Source organism: Rhopalosiphum padi, chromosome 4, assembly GCF_020882245.1.
Source record: "Rhopalosiphum padi isolate XX-2018 chromosome 4, ASM2088224v1, whole genome shotgun sequence".
Lineage (NCBI taxonomy): Eukaryota > Metazoa > Arthropoda > Insecta > Hemiptera > Aphididae > Rhopalosiphum > Rhopalosiphum padi.
The window spans coordinates 34984678-34999984 of record NC_083600.1 but is presented as its reverse complement, the minus strand read 5'-3'; positions in this window follow the sequence as shown (position 1 = coordinate 34999984).

Sequence of the window (15307 nt, the reverse complement as noted above, 5' to 3'; positions counted from 1 at the left end):
GGCAACACATTATACATCAAATCTCTACGAAACTGATTATTATTAATGAGACTAGAACGAATACAGTATCGTGTGCAAAAAATATTGTACTGGTCACTTACACAAAGTTAATAATAATAAATATGTTGTTGTTGTTGTTGTTGACTGTGAAGCCGTTTGGTGTTTGACGGTTGTATAGAAATCGTTGCTGATCGTGCCGCCGCGTCGTATTGCTCTATATAATTATTATTGGATTATATATTGTTTACACGTTGGTTCGTGCGATGCTGATGCGTATGTTATTGTGTTGCGTTATCGTCGTGTTTTGTATTTGTACGATGGTGGTGGCCAGTTTCGCAAAAACGAAGAAAGGACGACCAGTGGAAAGGTAAAAAATAAAATAACAGCCGCATAAAACGCGATAGACGGAATATCGAGCACTTTTACAATACCACAAACAAAATATACTACCTACATAGCCCACGCCCCACTGTATGATTTATACTTTTCATACGTATTTTTCGGTCAGCTACTCAAATTCAAAATATGGTTCTGGGTTAAGTTAAGGTAGGTGACAAGTACGGTTGAGTAATTTAAGGGTAATATACTAATACAACACGTGGGCTGAGTAAAAATAATTTATACTTATATGTCTGTTTGTGTACGTGTGTAAAAGACAGGGGAAACTGCAGAACCTCCATTTCGAACGAGTGACCGATTCCAGTCGAACCGACAAGCAATCGGCTGACGGCAATTATAGGAGACATACAGTGGACAAGTCGAAGAAGCGTATGGTGTTACGATAAAACGCGTCTGTGTAACGCGTCTAATTATAAAAGTGTAAAAAATAAATAAATGAAAAATAAAAATCGAGTAGCAGCAGAAACAGCAGCAGTCGGATATATTATATATGATATTAATGATATTATACATGTAGACATACCTCTATACTGATAATAAGCATAGTAAGGAGGAGCCATGTGCAATAGTGATTAGTGTTTAGGTTATTAAAATATCATACTTACACACATGTATATAATATACACGAGTACAACTCGTGACTGCAACTGGGGCTCGGCGTCGTCGTGCTCTTCCTCTTCTATATACATATACACGCGTATATTATTTCGATAAGTCACGATCCTCTACGGTTCTCATCGGACGTCTAGTCAGATGACGATTACACGGTTTTTTTTCTTTCACGTTCGCGCTTAGGTACCTATAGAAAATATAATAATAATATATTATCGTTATATATAATATAAATGATAAAATAACAATACAAATATTGTGTACACATGTAGGTATATAGTATATTATATATATATTGTGTATACACTGCCGCCGTCGTATCGATATACTATAAGTGTATATACGTAGCACGCTACAGTCTCGAATTCATATTATTATTATTATTATATACACATTATACACACATATACGATATAATAAAAGACTAGTCTAAATAACACGCCGTTCGGTGTTCACCAGCAGCCTCGTTCAATTCGTCGACCGTAGACAGTAGCTGCATAACGATATACGTATACGATACCTATACACCATGGGTACGACGACGTATCGTAATAATATTATTATAATACCGTGTGTATACATTATATATAGGTGTATTAGCCTTATTAGGTACCTGCCTAGTTAAAATACATTCGGTAGATAGTATGTGTGTGTGTGTGTGTGTGTGTGTGTGTGTATTGTGCGTGCATACATGTCATTATATTTTATAATATGATCACGATGATATTATAATGCGATCGTCTGCTGGCTGGCCCGGTAGCAGCCGCGTGTGTCTTTATAGTTTATAATAATATTATTATTATTATTATTGGTATTGTTGTTATTATATTGAATATATCAGTACGTGGAAAACTAGCAATTTGTTTGTACAAAGACGTCTCCTATTGTGTGACCACGTATGCGCGCGCGACTGTATATTGTATGTATAATGAATATAGCGAAAACAACATTATAATATTTTATTATTATTATACAAATGACGCGTGTAACATTATTGTTAAGCGTCCTCGGAGACAACGACAGCGGCGACGACGACACCGTCCGACGGGTTTGTTGAACTTGTGTCTTCGTAAATATTTTAACAATAATTTTATTACAAGAGGATTCTACGCCAAAAGTAATAATGTCGTCGATGAAGAGATTTTGAAAGTAAATTCGGTCACCGCTGAAGCGACGAACGTTCTGTGGATCCGCGAAAAAGGGCGCAAGTCGTTGTTAGGGAAAAGGGACGAATTAGTCAAAAGATCGTGTTGGAAAATCAGCAGCAGCGCTATCCGTTGTAAGATACTGTATAATATGTGTGAGAGGCAGGCCTCGGAGACAACGACAGCGGCGACGACGACACCGTCCGACGTCCGGTTCTTAGTAAATATGCCCACACTTTACGTGTTTTATTTACATGTTATTCATCATTAAAAATGGTTAACTTATTAGTTATATTAAGTATTTTAAATATCGTTATCATTTTATTATTATTAAAAATCTGTAATAAAGTTGTTTTATCATTATTTAAACGATTAGTATTTATCAACTATAATCGAGTCATCGTAATCGTGTAACGTCAATTCGCAGTAAAAATGTATCTAACTTTATTGTGTTAGCAGTTAACAGATATTGCACAAAATACAATATGTTGTTACAATGTTACTTATGGGAAGCGATTTTCCGATTTCTGCAGGTAATATAGACAATTATTAAATATTTAACTGTGCTCTTTTTGACGTCCATATATTATATGGTATTGGCGCCATCTACGCGGGAGATTAAACACACCTCGGGGATTTCTACTTCTATAAGATAAATATTACATTATGAAAAGATCTTGATGTGAAAAGAATAAAATAAAATTGAATGGATTCGAGTAAAGCTGCATTACTCCGGTACACTATGTTTGGAATTTATATATTAGACATTTTGACAAGATTTTGTAACGAAATTTAAGCACAAAATAATCGATATTTCAATATAATCTTTAGAATAAATCTGGGTAAATCGTGTAACCTACCGAGTCTCCCGTGATTAAGTGATTACCTTGCTTTTCTGGCTAAAGTGTACGACCTACCATTCGACTACATTCGATAGTCAATACTCACACTAGGTACTTTATGTACAACATAGGTATACCAATATGCCATGCCAAAACATTTGACTGTGACAATCTACGATAACGTAAATTGAAGTGAATAACGAGACAAAAAATATCACTATGTACTCTATAGCAATGTTTTCTAACAACTAAGTCGCGTATGTGTTTTGTATTTTTATTTCACGGTTGGTAGATCACAGTATTCCGTGGGTAGGTCACACACTTAACTTTTTTTTATTTTTTTCCTTATGGTACCAATACTGAGACAGGAACCACGATAATATTATTTCTACGTTCCACCTACACTAAACCTTAACCAATAAATGTCCGATAGATCATATGCTTTATTACCAATGTCATCCCGGGAATGTTAAGTTTGGTTAATAAATTAGTTAGATAAATGGTATAAACGATGCTGCACGGGGAAAGTATTTCCCACCGGGTTCTTCTTCATGTAGTTGTTTCGTGTAAGTCGGATAAAGAAAAAGGGTAGAATTGGTGGATAATATAAATCACTAATTAAGTATTAATAGTTAATTTCGATTTCAAATTCTATATTGATAATAATAATTACTTAATATATTATACAGGTATACTTTCAATAGTGTAAATAATAAAAAATAACGTCGTATGTAAAGTATATTATATTATTTAATAAAACATGGCATCATTATACATCGAATGAAGACTATATATAAGCAATAACCAACACAACAGTAAATCTAATATTTTTCATTTCGACGTCGACGTTATGCATTATAGTCAATCAACCGGTTCGCCGATGAGATGTAGATCCTCGTCGTCCTAATGAAAGGGGTGCTACATTGTATATTGAATACCTCGGTCCATTGTGTTTCGATTATTGTACTTAAAGGGTTATCCGTGGTTCCTTTTCGCCTCCTTTTCGTTACCTACAGCAACAACTACTATATAAATCCCACGGGCACGACAACACACAATTATATAATATAATATACTGTATTATATTTATATTGGAATTATGGCAGCCTGGATGGTTTAGTACGAACAGAGGTGATGGCTCTTCATGGGGCGACAAAATAAATTATGCTATACAAAAATAGAAAAAGAAAAAAAATGCTTTATTCTTTATTATTTTTCATCACAATACAAATATAATTAACTATGAATCAACAAGTGCCATGGGTGTATGTGCCTTTTGTCCAGTACATACTATATACGTATTGTGAGTAAACATTATTACATTGTAATTTGTAACGATCGACTGCTGTTTTGGATCGTAATTTCTTATACCTCATCGCCTCTTATTTAAAATTGTAAAAGACAAAATTGATTAATATGAAATAATTGTATGTTTATAAAGTTTATAGTTTATGTATGATCAAATAACTCAAAAATTTATGTTTAATCCAAGATTTTAATTTAGGATTTAAAATCAAAGCCGATATTTTGAATTGAAGCCTGCTATTATTGCAAGAAATATGGTACTTATATTTTTTTAATTAAAAAATGTTCTGGTCTGTTACATATAATATAGTCGATGTAGTTTGCTACAACGAAATGACAAAATAATTCGTTCCAATCTACTTCTAAGTAATTGAAGAATTGGTGAAAACAGTCAAAAACTTATGTTTTAATTTTGCGCTCATTTACGAATATTGCTGTGTTTGATTAGATATTTGAAAAGAAAACTAAACTCTTTATTATTTCGTGAGCCGTAATTGGAAACATACTCTTGAACAAGATTTTTATATCATTCTTTTGATTATCAGTTACTACCGCTTATAAATGGGTTAGCAGTTTATTTTTTTCAATTATCATATTTCCCACAGTTCACAAGGCAACGCCGAATGATTTATCTGACTTCAATTTTATACAATATTGTTACGCATACGCATCTAAATACGTAATATGAATAAATACCACACCTCTAAACTATCTGGTGTGTATAAAATCTATAAAGAACATATTTGTTCGGTTTGTCCTTGGCGGCTATTTGACATCGTTTCATAATAGGTGTTCCAAATTGAACATCATGCAGCGCGCATTGGTCACATTTTTCAATCGTTAAAACCAGGTGTTTAGTTTATATGATACATATTATATTTTGAAAAACGAAAACTGTATATGTGCAAAATATTTTATACAATACTATAATAATATCCCTCGTCGGTCGTCGTCTTGCAAACAATGTATATCATAAGGGCGTGTAAAAGCCAACAGGACATTACGATATGGAATAATGGAGTGGAATGAAATGAGTATAGTACTGCAATATAATCTATAGAACAACGAGTAGTTAGGATTTACAAAAGATTTTTGATTTTTAAATTAAAATTATACAAGCTTATCTTTATAAGAGTTGAGATGATCAGATAATTCTTAAATTATTATTATTTTTTTTTACGTTATATAATATACACTATTACTTTATTATTAATAAACGAATTAAAAAATATTAAAATATTAATTTTTCTTTTGATACACGGAATTATTGATAAGAATTTCAATAATATTATGATTATTAATTATTATCATCAAATGTGAGAAATTTACATTGATTTATATTAAACTCTGAAATCATATGCTTAATTACATATTTTTTACATATATTTTGTAATAAATACTTATATATTTTTTTACATACTCATATTTAAAAAATATTCGGAATCACTATTTTTTCAATATGGTGAACATTACATTTATAACTTTAAAACTATTAATTCTACAAAAACGTTGAAAATACTTTAATTATATTACAGACAATTAAATTATATAATACATATAACGATATGTACGAGTATTATTAAACAGTATAGTTCGTGTTCTATTATTATTGACAAGCGAACGGACCGTGGCCTTGTCAGTCCAAATAGTATTGAAGTCATGAGAAAGTGCAGCAGCAGTTGTTCACCTATTATAGCGGTCACTGAGAGTCTAAATCAGTCGGAGAGTAATTCAAATTTCCCGGCAATCCCGTGTGACCGCAGCATAATAGACCTTTGTTAGTCAATTTATCTGCACATCATACACGTATTTGAACACACAGTCTTGACATCGATGGTCTCTCTAAACCGGTATCTTAGCTGTGGATCTTTTAGTATAGTATCTATATATTTACGATAAAAGTCTGTACTTTAAAATTAGATCGCTCATAGCATCCGATAGGTATACTAATTATCATTTTTTTTATGGACTACGATTTCATGAAAGTCGGTAAGCACGGGAGATTATCCTCTCTACTCGCCTAAAATTTTTGTTTTTATAATATTATTGTACAGCACAGGCATGGAAAAGCGTTACGAACTTCCGTCACTTTAAGGACAATACCTCGTAGTCCAATATAGTTGCGTGCGTGCACGACGAAGTCGAAATTATGGTTAAGTCCACAGGACAGCCATTATCGCGTTATCGACCACCAATCATCCGACAATTTTCGTGACGTGCGACAGCAAATCATCGTCGACTGCAATAACGGACGACGACAAATTTTGCTAGTGAACGCTTTGGAATGAGCCCGTTTACGCGTGTACAAACATTCTGCAGTGAAATACCCGTTAGCCTATCGGCACAATCGTCATCGAATCTATATAATATTGTCCATCATACTACATAATAGCGTTCTAGGCCTTATTGTTGTCGTATGTTCTTATAATCGTATTATATATTAACTACATACTACACACACACACACACGTCACACACGCATGTGTCACGCAGTATACAACATAATAATATTATAAGTATACAACAGCGCGCAAGACGATGATGAAATTCTCGGACGATCTCGTGATCGGCGTCGTCTTTTGTAGATGGACTCATTTATAATAATTATTATATTATATATATATATATAGGTATATATAATTTTAAACTTTTACGATATTACGAAACGTGCGGTTCCGCCGTCTATTTACGATGATTGATGATGATGATAACCGTGCAGTAGATGACATCATATATAGCTGTCGATCGAGATTCGTCGCGCTCGGTATATTCTGTTTAATTATAATACACCTAGTCCAACGGTAAACGTCCTGTGTTAATTCGCTACTTTTTACCTATATTATATATTTTTTTTTATTTCGTTTGTTTATAAATAGCATATACCGCGCGTACCGTTAGCTGTCGGCTTTGTTACACACACACATATATATATATATTTTCGTTAGTACGTATCCGAAGAGTGCAGATGGCCACCCATAGTCATAGGTACGCTAATTAAACGCGACATTATCGGATCGTACACCGATACATATTTTATATTGATATATATTATTAGTTATTACGTATAGGTTTCCGTCGTCACCAGCCCCGAGTCCCACAGTCGGACAGCGCGTTGTCGGTCAAACATTTTTTATTTGGGTGACATACGCTCGTATTGTTGTTTTATTATATTTTATACACATTATTATATCGTACCAAATCCGTACGCACAATGGACGTTTCGGACGTACGTTGAGAGAAAAGAGAATAATATTGCAAGCGGTTCGCGTATATTATAATATATGTAATAGAATGTAATACAGTGTATAAAGTCCACCAGGTCTGACTCGATGCGCGTCTTTTGTACAGCGAATTTCGTATATAATATAATATATTCGTATTGTATGTACTATTCAATTCTTGCCGTACTCATATTATACGGGTAAGGCGATATAATTTACGATTACACAAGGCATGTGACTTCCTTTTCGATTTCTCCACAAATTCATTATTATGTATAGGTATAGTATCGTTGAATGGAATAAATATATATAATATATATATACATCATTGTCGTCATACAATATATTTTATAATAATATAATATTATTATGGACGATTTCTCACCCGTAAACGTGTCCGGGGATTTGTGCTATTAATGAAACTTCCCTACCACCCATGGCGAGGAACAGTTTTTATATAAAAATGTCGCTTTGAAATCGTAACGTATACAAGAAAACCGCTCGTTGCAACTCCGCCAACAATCTTTTAGTAAACGCCGCGAATAATAACAATATTTTTTCTTTGCGTGTATTAAGTATCCTTATTAAATTTTAATTTCGTATAATATGGTCTGCGTAATGGTTTTAAAAAAATCAAAAATACATATACGTAACTTCTTTTATAGAAATTTCACGTTTAAACTTTGACGATGAAATTGGATACTTAAACAAAAAATTACGATTATAATTATTTTGTTGTAATAAATTCAAAAAATATTATACTTAGGAACTCGAAACGTTTTACCACTATGGCACTATACGCGCATACCATAATATTATTTTTATTATGTTCGGTGTAATTTTCCTAGTTTATTATTTTATTGTGATTCATTTTAAGCTTTATAATATCGATTTATTCGACAAACCTTTTTATAATACCGACTAAAAGACTATAATGACATACTTTATATATCATTCGCAGATAGATTTTACGCGATAAGACAATTTTTGTGACTTGTCATTTCTCAATATTTGAATAGTAAACGAACGGAGTTTTTTTTAATCACTCGTCGCAATGGCGTGTAATATACCTACACATTATCTTAGTTATATGGTGCGTGTATAATATATTGACCTGTACGTTAATAACAGCTAGTAATATTATATAAAATAATATACTATTATAATTATTATATAATGTATGCGTTTTGTTGCTGGCAACAACTGTGCAATTATAACCTACACAATATATCGTATTAGGTACTATTTATTAAAAGATCAATAATAACATTTTATATAGCAATATAAAATATAAATTAATAATAAAATATCCTTAGTAATATTGTCAGACAAACCATCTCGACTAGGAATTTATTTCGTATACACGATATTTAACATTGGATTAAAATTTAACACGTCCATTACATTTGTCAGTGACCTGCTCAATGTCAAATTACTGCAGGTGCCATTGCTACAGGTATATGCTATTTAGCAGAGCGACTTCCACTATTTTATCGTATTAATATGTATATCAATGCACGCAGCGCACAACTGCCAAACTTACATGTTTATCTAAAACATATAGGTATAGCAGATGTTTTGTTTTACTTTTGTAATTAATAATATTATTGTGTTAGTTTAAGGTTTTTAATTTCTTGTAGGATGTAGGAATAAATAAATTTGTATAAAAAATATAAATACTGTTAACTATTAACATTCCATCACAGTAATTGGTAATCACAAAATTAATATTACTCAATTATAACGATCAATATTATCATATCTAAATATAATGCGGTAAAAGTACAAAAGTTTATAATTTTGTAAAATATCAGTAACGAGTAAAAAAGCTCTAACAATTTACTAGATATAATAATTTTAAATTATAGTAGAATTTTTTATATTTTTATATTATGATGAATGATGCCTCCTCATTACTGAATTTTAACATTAAAATAGTATATTTTTAACTATTTAATACTTTTCTACGAAATTAATAAATATCAAACTTAAACAATTTTAAATATACAAAACCTTGGATGTTAAAAAGTGAATTGGCTGTGATTTCTAAAATACTCAACTACTCAAGGGCAGTTCAATATAAACTATGTATACTTTAAGTTATTTTGCTTATATAATATTATGTTGGTTGGACATTATAAATAGTGTAAATAGTGTAACCACATATTAATATATTATTACATATCATAGGTAATACTGTAATGGTGTAATATAACAATACATATATTTTGACAGTGTATCGCTGAGATATGTATTAAAATTACATTTAAATGTGTTAGATCATTGTGATACATTTTTTATATACATTTAAAAATTAATCATATCCTTAAAAAACTTTAAATTAGACTTTTCTTATTTCAGCTATTGTCCATTATGGAATGAAAGGTGTGCAATTAGTGTTTTTGATGTGTAGACATTAAATTGGGCTTAGCTGTAAATATAGTATTATGTTAATGTTACTAAAACAAGCAAAAATCAGCATAATTTATAATCCACTACGGTATACTTATAAACATTATATACATTCACTATTCAACTAAATTTATTCACATGAAAAGTGTTGAAATATATATAATTGAAATAAATATTAATTAATATATTATTAAACACATTCATTAAATTTTAAATTTATTATTCTGCAGTGAACTATTTATATACCTACGCATATTATTAAAGTTAAATTTATACGATGATTATATTTTAAGAAAACGAATAATGAATATGTAGAGCAAAGAGGTACCTTTAAAACATATTTTAATCTCGTTAAATTTGCTCGGATTTTGTTAATAACAATAAATAATACAAAGTGTTTACCTACACAGTTAAATTAGTTTTTATATTTTTTGTTCATATTATTTTATAATTATCGATCTGAATTTTATGAAATGTATTCTTAATAGTTATGCTTATATTGTTACGTATATACATATATATAATATATAAATTAAATTAAAAATATAATATTATATATACGTAATACACCATCATATATATTGTGTTAAAAAATTACAATAAACGCAATGTTCTGATATACTACGTCGATTGCTAAAAACTACAATAATAAAATATACGTATATGTTGTCTATATATAATACTTACAGTTAAAAGATGTTAATAGTAGGTAATTTGTCATTACTTATTATGTGGTTACATAATCGTAAGTACGATACAAAATATCTATAGGTACGTAGCACGTGTGTTAAAATCGCGGAAATTCATAAGAGGCTCCCCCCACAAGTTAAATGAATTCCAATCGATTTACATTATAGTGCATATTGTGCTATTGTGGTTTAAGTATTTCCTGTGCTCGTTCGGTGTCTATTTATTCGAAAAATTTGAATTATCGGAGCGAATTCTGTACTCATCCATATACGCAGAAAATATACTGAAAAACACAATAACACGCATTTTACACGCGCAGCTATACCTATATGTATATATACTTATACATTATATTATACATAATATATAATATGTGACGGACCGCACGTCTCCCCTTCGTACAAATAATATAATACAACATAATAGTGCGTCACTTTTGTTCGGAATTATTCGCGTGTGATACTGTGATGTGAAGAATATCCATCGTGCGCGCGTGTATGTGTAAGTATTTTCAATTTTTTTTCCACAAACGAATCTTGTCTGAAATGCTCCTCATCGCGTGCAGCCTATTCACGCCAATACGTTTACCGTTATGTACGCGGATCGTTTTATGCGGTCTGAAAACCATCATCCGTCCCATTACACTGCTTGACAGCCGACAAAACGCACAATATTTTCCTTTTTTTCTTCTTTTTTTTCGTACGTATAAAAAGGGTCTGGATAACAACTATCGAATATAAGGTTAAGTTAGGTTAGGTATACATAATATATATTTATACAATTATATTTGTTTCTGTCCATTCTTCATCTAATTTACCTATTGTGCTATTAGTATAGTATAAACATAAATTGTACCTAAATACGAGTATTCTTTTGAATAAATAAAAAATATGAAATAGAATAGGTTCTCAAAAGATTTTTTATTCATTCAGCATTGTCATCCAATATTGTTCACGAATCAGTTTCGAAATTGACACCGTGAAAAAATGTAGGTAATCGTCTTCGCTGTAATATATTATATAATAAATATAAATATACATTATACATATTGTGTATACTTACGTACAGCGGATGGATGCAAAATATTAGCGCACAAGGATTTTTGTTATTCTTCTTAAATTGTTATAATCATTCGTTAGATTGATAAAATTTAAATATCTATCTATAGTTTTAAAATGGAACTACCTATTTTAGTTTACAATCAACATATATTATAGCTTATTATATTTATATAATAATGTACACGCTAAACAAAAACAAATTATTTTGTTTACAATAAAAATATTCACTCTAGATTTAATTCGAACTCTAATGGCGATTAAGCGAATAACTAAATTATATATTTATATTTATATGTATGACTACACGAGTAATATGAATTATAAAAGAATACAATTATCAAGTAAGTGTCATTTATGAAACGTATAAAATGTATATAAAATACTATTGATGTCGTGCGAAATTGTTTTAAAAATATAAAAATAATAAAATAAATCAAAGTGTCCAAAATATGAAAACACAGGAATTAACTAAAATTTAGTTGAGTTACGAAAAGAAAACTTAATATACGCATTGCTCTATTAACGATGTGAACTATATATTATGTCTAAATGTAATGAAAATAACGGGGAAAAGATGGTATCCTAAGATAGATTTATATAGATGTTTGACTCGTATAGTATATAAATGATAGCGCACACCATAATTCGACCATTCAAGCTGTAAATACGATTTGCATTGTGCCATTGTTGTAGCACGGAAGCGGTGGAATGCATTTACACTTCTTATCGTCATTCAGTACCTATTTAACCTATTTGACGTAATCTGAAGAAACTGAAAATCATTGACTGAGAAAATTGTGGTGAACATTTTGGCATAATCGACAATAAGTGAAGATAAATATTATTAAATTCAGTATAAAAATTATCGATTTTGCGACTTGAGGCATTATCATAAACATTATATACTTAATATCTACCAAAAGAATTAAATAAAACATCGTTATATCACATAACTATTATTCTGTGTTATAGGTACTTATACCTATATCGTCTGAATCGCGTGGTTGCATGTATTATACACGACAACAATCCTATATTCCTATGTCTGGGTATACAGAGTGTTCGCATATATCGTAGCTATACATATTTATTAGTTATTACTAACACATACGTGTGGTGTGCACAATGCATAATGCAGAAATACGCTGTATAATAGGACATCGGTTTAGCTGTTATAGCCGTACACGTAAAAGGCGCGCGAATTCGTTTTCACCCGATTTCCCGTTATTTGTGTTTACATTTATTTTTCTTTTAGATTTTTTTTTACACCGAAGAAAATTTTTACTCGAACGTGTGTAGACTGTTATTCGCACGATAACTCGGACTGGTATGATTATATTATTCCGGTCGCCGTGTCGCTGACTCACATCTTATATAACGTATACGACTTCCAGTCCGGAAATTGATTTATACTTGCCGTGCATTCCTGACAGACTGCAGACGAAAGATTTTTCGAAACAGGATATAAATAATATTATGTATCAGTTACGCTGGGAATCGTATACAATATGAAATATTGTCATATGAAACGCAACGAGCAGCGCAACATGAATTTCAGTATCGTAAATTGGAATCAATAATCGTTGATCTGCGATGAGTCCGGTGAGTCCGGGGAGTCCTGTGGCTATACCGAGTTGAGTAAATCCTTTTCAACTGATGTTTTTTTAAACTTTAACATAGATTATTATCGTGTAAAACTCTACGCAGTACACGTATATTGTGCGACCACACCGCGATATATCCAAACAGCCGCCGCGGATCACGCGGTTTGCCGTTTGGTCTCCCGCGGGACTCCCTCGCCCTCTCAACACTCATAACACTCGCTCGCGCACATACACACGTATTATAATATTTAAGTGCATACCTACATACCTATATATTATGTACAAGGTGTGTGTGTGTATATATATTATATATATATATATATATATATACTACGTCGATATTCGCCATCTGTCACCGGTGGTCCGCCGCGAAATATGTATATAATATGCCCGCCGCACCGAACAATGAGGGCAAATGCGCAGGACGCATTTTTCACTGCCGGACCGTAATACGGTTGTGTATAGGTACCCATAATACCTGTATATGTATACCTATGTATGGTATATATAATGCGAGAGCAAAGAAGGGAAGAAAAGCGAGAAAAAAGAAACGGTTCGTCCTCGTGTGCACAAACGGTTTCGCCAGGTGCAATAATGATCGACTGCGCGGGGGCCGTCGATATATATAATAATAATAATAAAAATAAAATTCCGGCCAGATGGGCCTGCATTTGTGTTGTTGTTATTATTATTGTGATTATTACGGGATCGAAATGTTTGCACCAGACGCACGAGACAAAAAAAAAATCGCTTCGGAAATTACTACCATATAATATTAGTCTACTATAATATAATGTGTAGACACATAGATATATGTATATACTGTATGTGCCACGCGTACGCACAAGACAAACACCTGGTGGACGCCGTCTGACGTCTGCGAGACTTACACGCACTAACACACGTAGGTATATAATATATTATGTATATCACAGTATTATATATATATACATGTATTATGTTTATAATATACATAGTCTTTGCAGTAGGTATATATAGGCGATATTATAATACATAATATATCATATGTCTAATGTCTATTATACACATTCGTTCATATTTTGGCATTCTGGTCCTTCCACGTTCCCCTATAGTCTATACTATCACGTTATTGCACCTTGTTCTGTGTGTAGCTGTAGGCGTATTTATCTCGATTTACCGTTGGTTTCAGTGTCGGCTCCTGAAAATAAAAGGAAAAGTTTCCATTGGTCGCGGTGCAAGGGTGCAAAATGTGTTGCGATGATTGCGGTGGTGGCGAGGGGGTAAAAACGAAAACCTAAACACGTGTCATGTCGACACCAAACCCATTTCATAAACAGGATGTACCTATGTAGTGTATTATTATATACCACTGTTATCTGCAAGACTGCAAGTGTCTACTGCGTGAACATTTTTTCGTCATTATTATTATTTTTATTACGTCTGCCATTTATTATTGCGACGTGTTAATATGTACAACGACGAGAGCACAAGACGATCCTCGGTCGGTAAATAATTAATCCGATAAAAAAATTGGATGCATAGGAAGTGGTAACAATTTTTTAATGACCTGTGACAATAATAAAGTGTTAGTATCAATCTTTTGGCAAATGTTTGTATTTAAAAAATATTAAATACATACGTATTCGTTCCGAACCGCATGATTTATACATTTTATTTTTGAAAATGCAAAAATATCTTCCGTGTTAAATCGAATAATAAATTGGCACTTGAAGATGTTGTGCATTTATATAGTAACATCTGTTTATAGGACTGTAGGAGTAACGCAAAAACTCCAACACTCGAATCATTATCATTTTAGACCCAATGTTATTATGCGCGCCATACCACTTAAATTCATATAACCATGTTCAATATATAATTCCCATATATATATATTATATGTTATAATATGATAAACTTGATAATTATGTTATATAACATCTAAGTACCGACTAAAACCAAACTAATGATATCCCTCTTATATATTTAAAATTAATTAAGATAATATAAATTGTACATAAAAAGTCTTGTTTG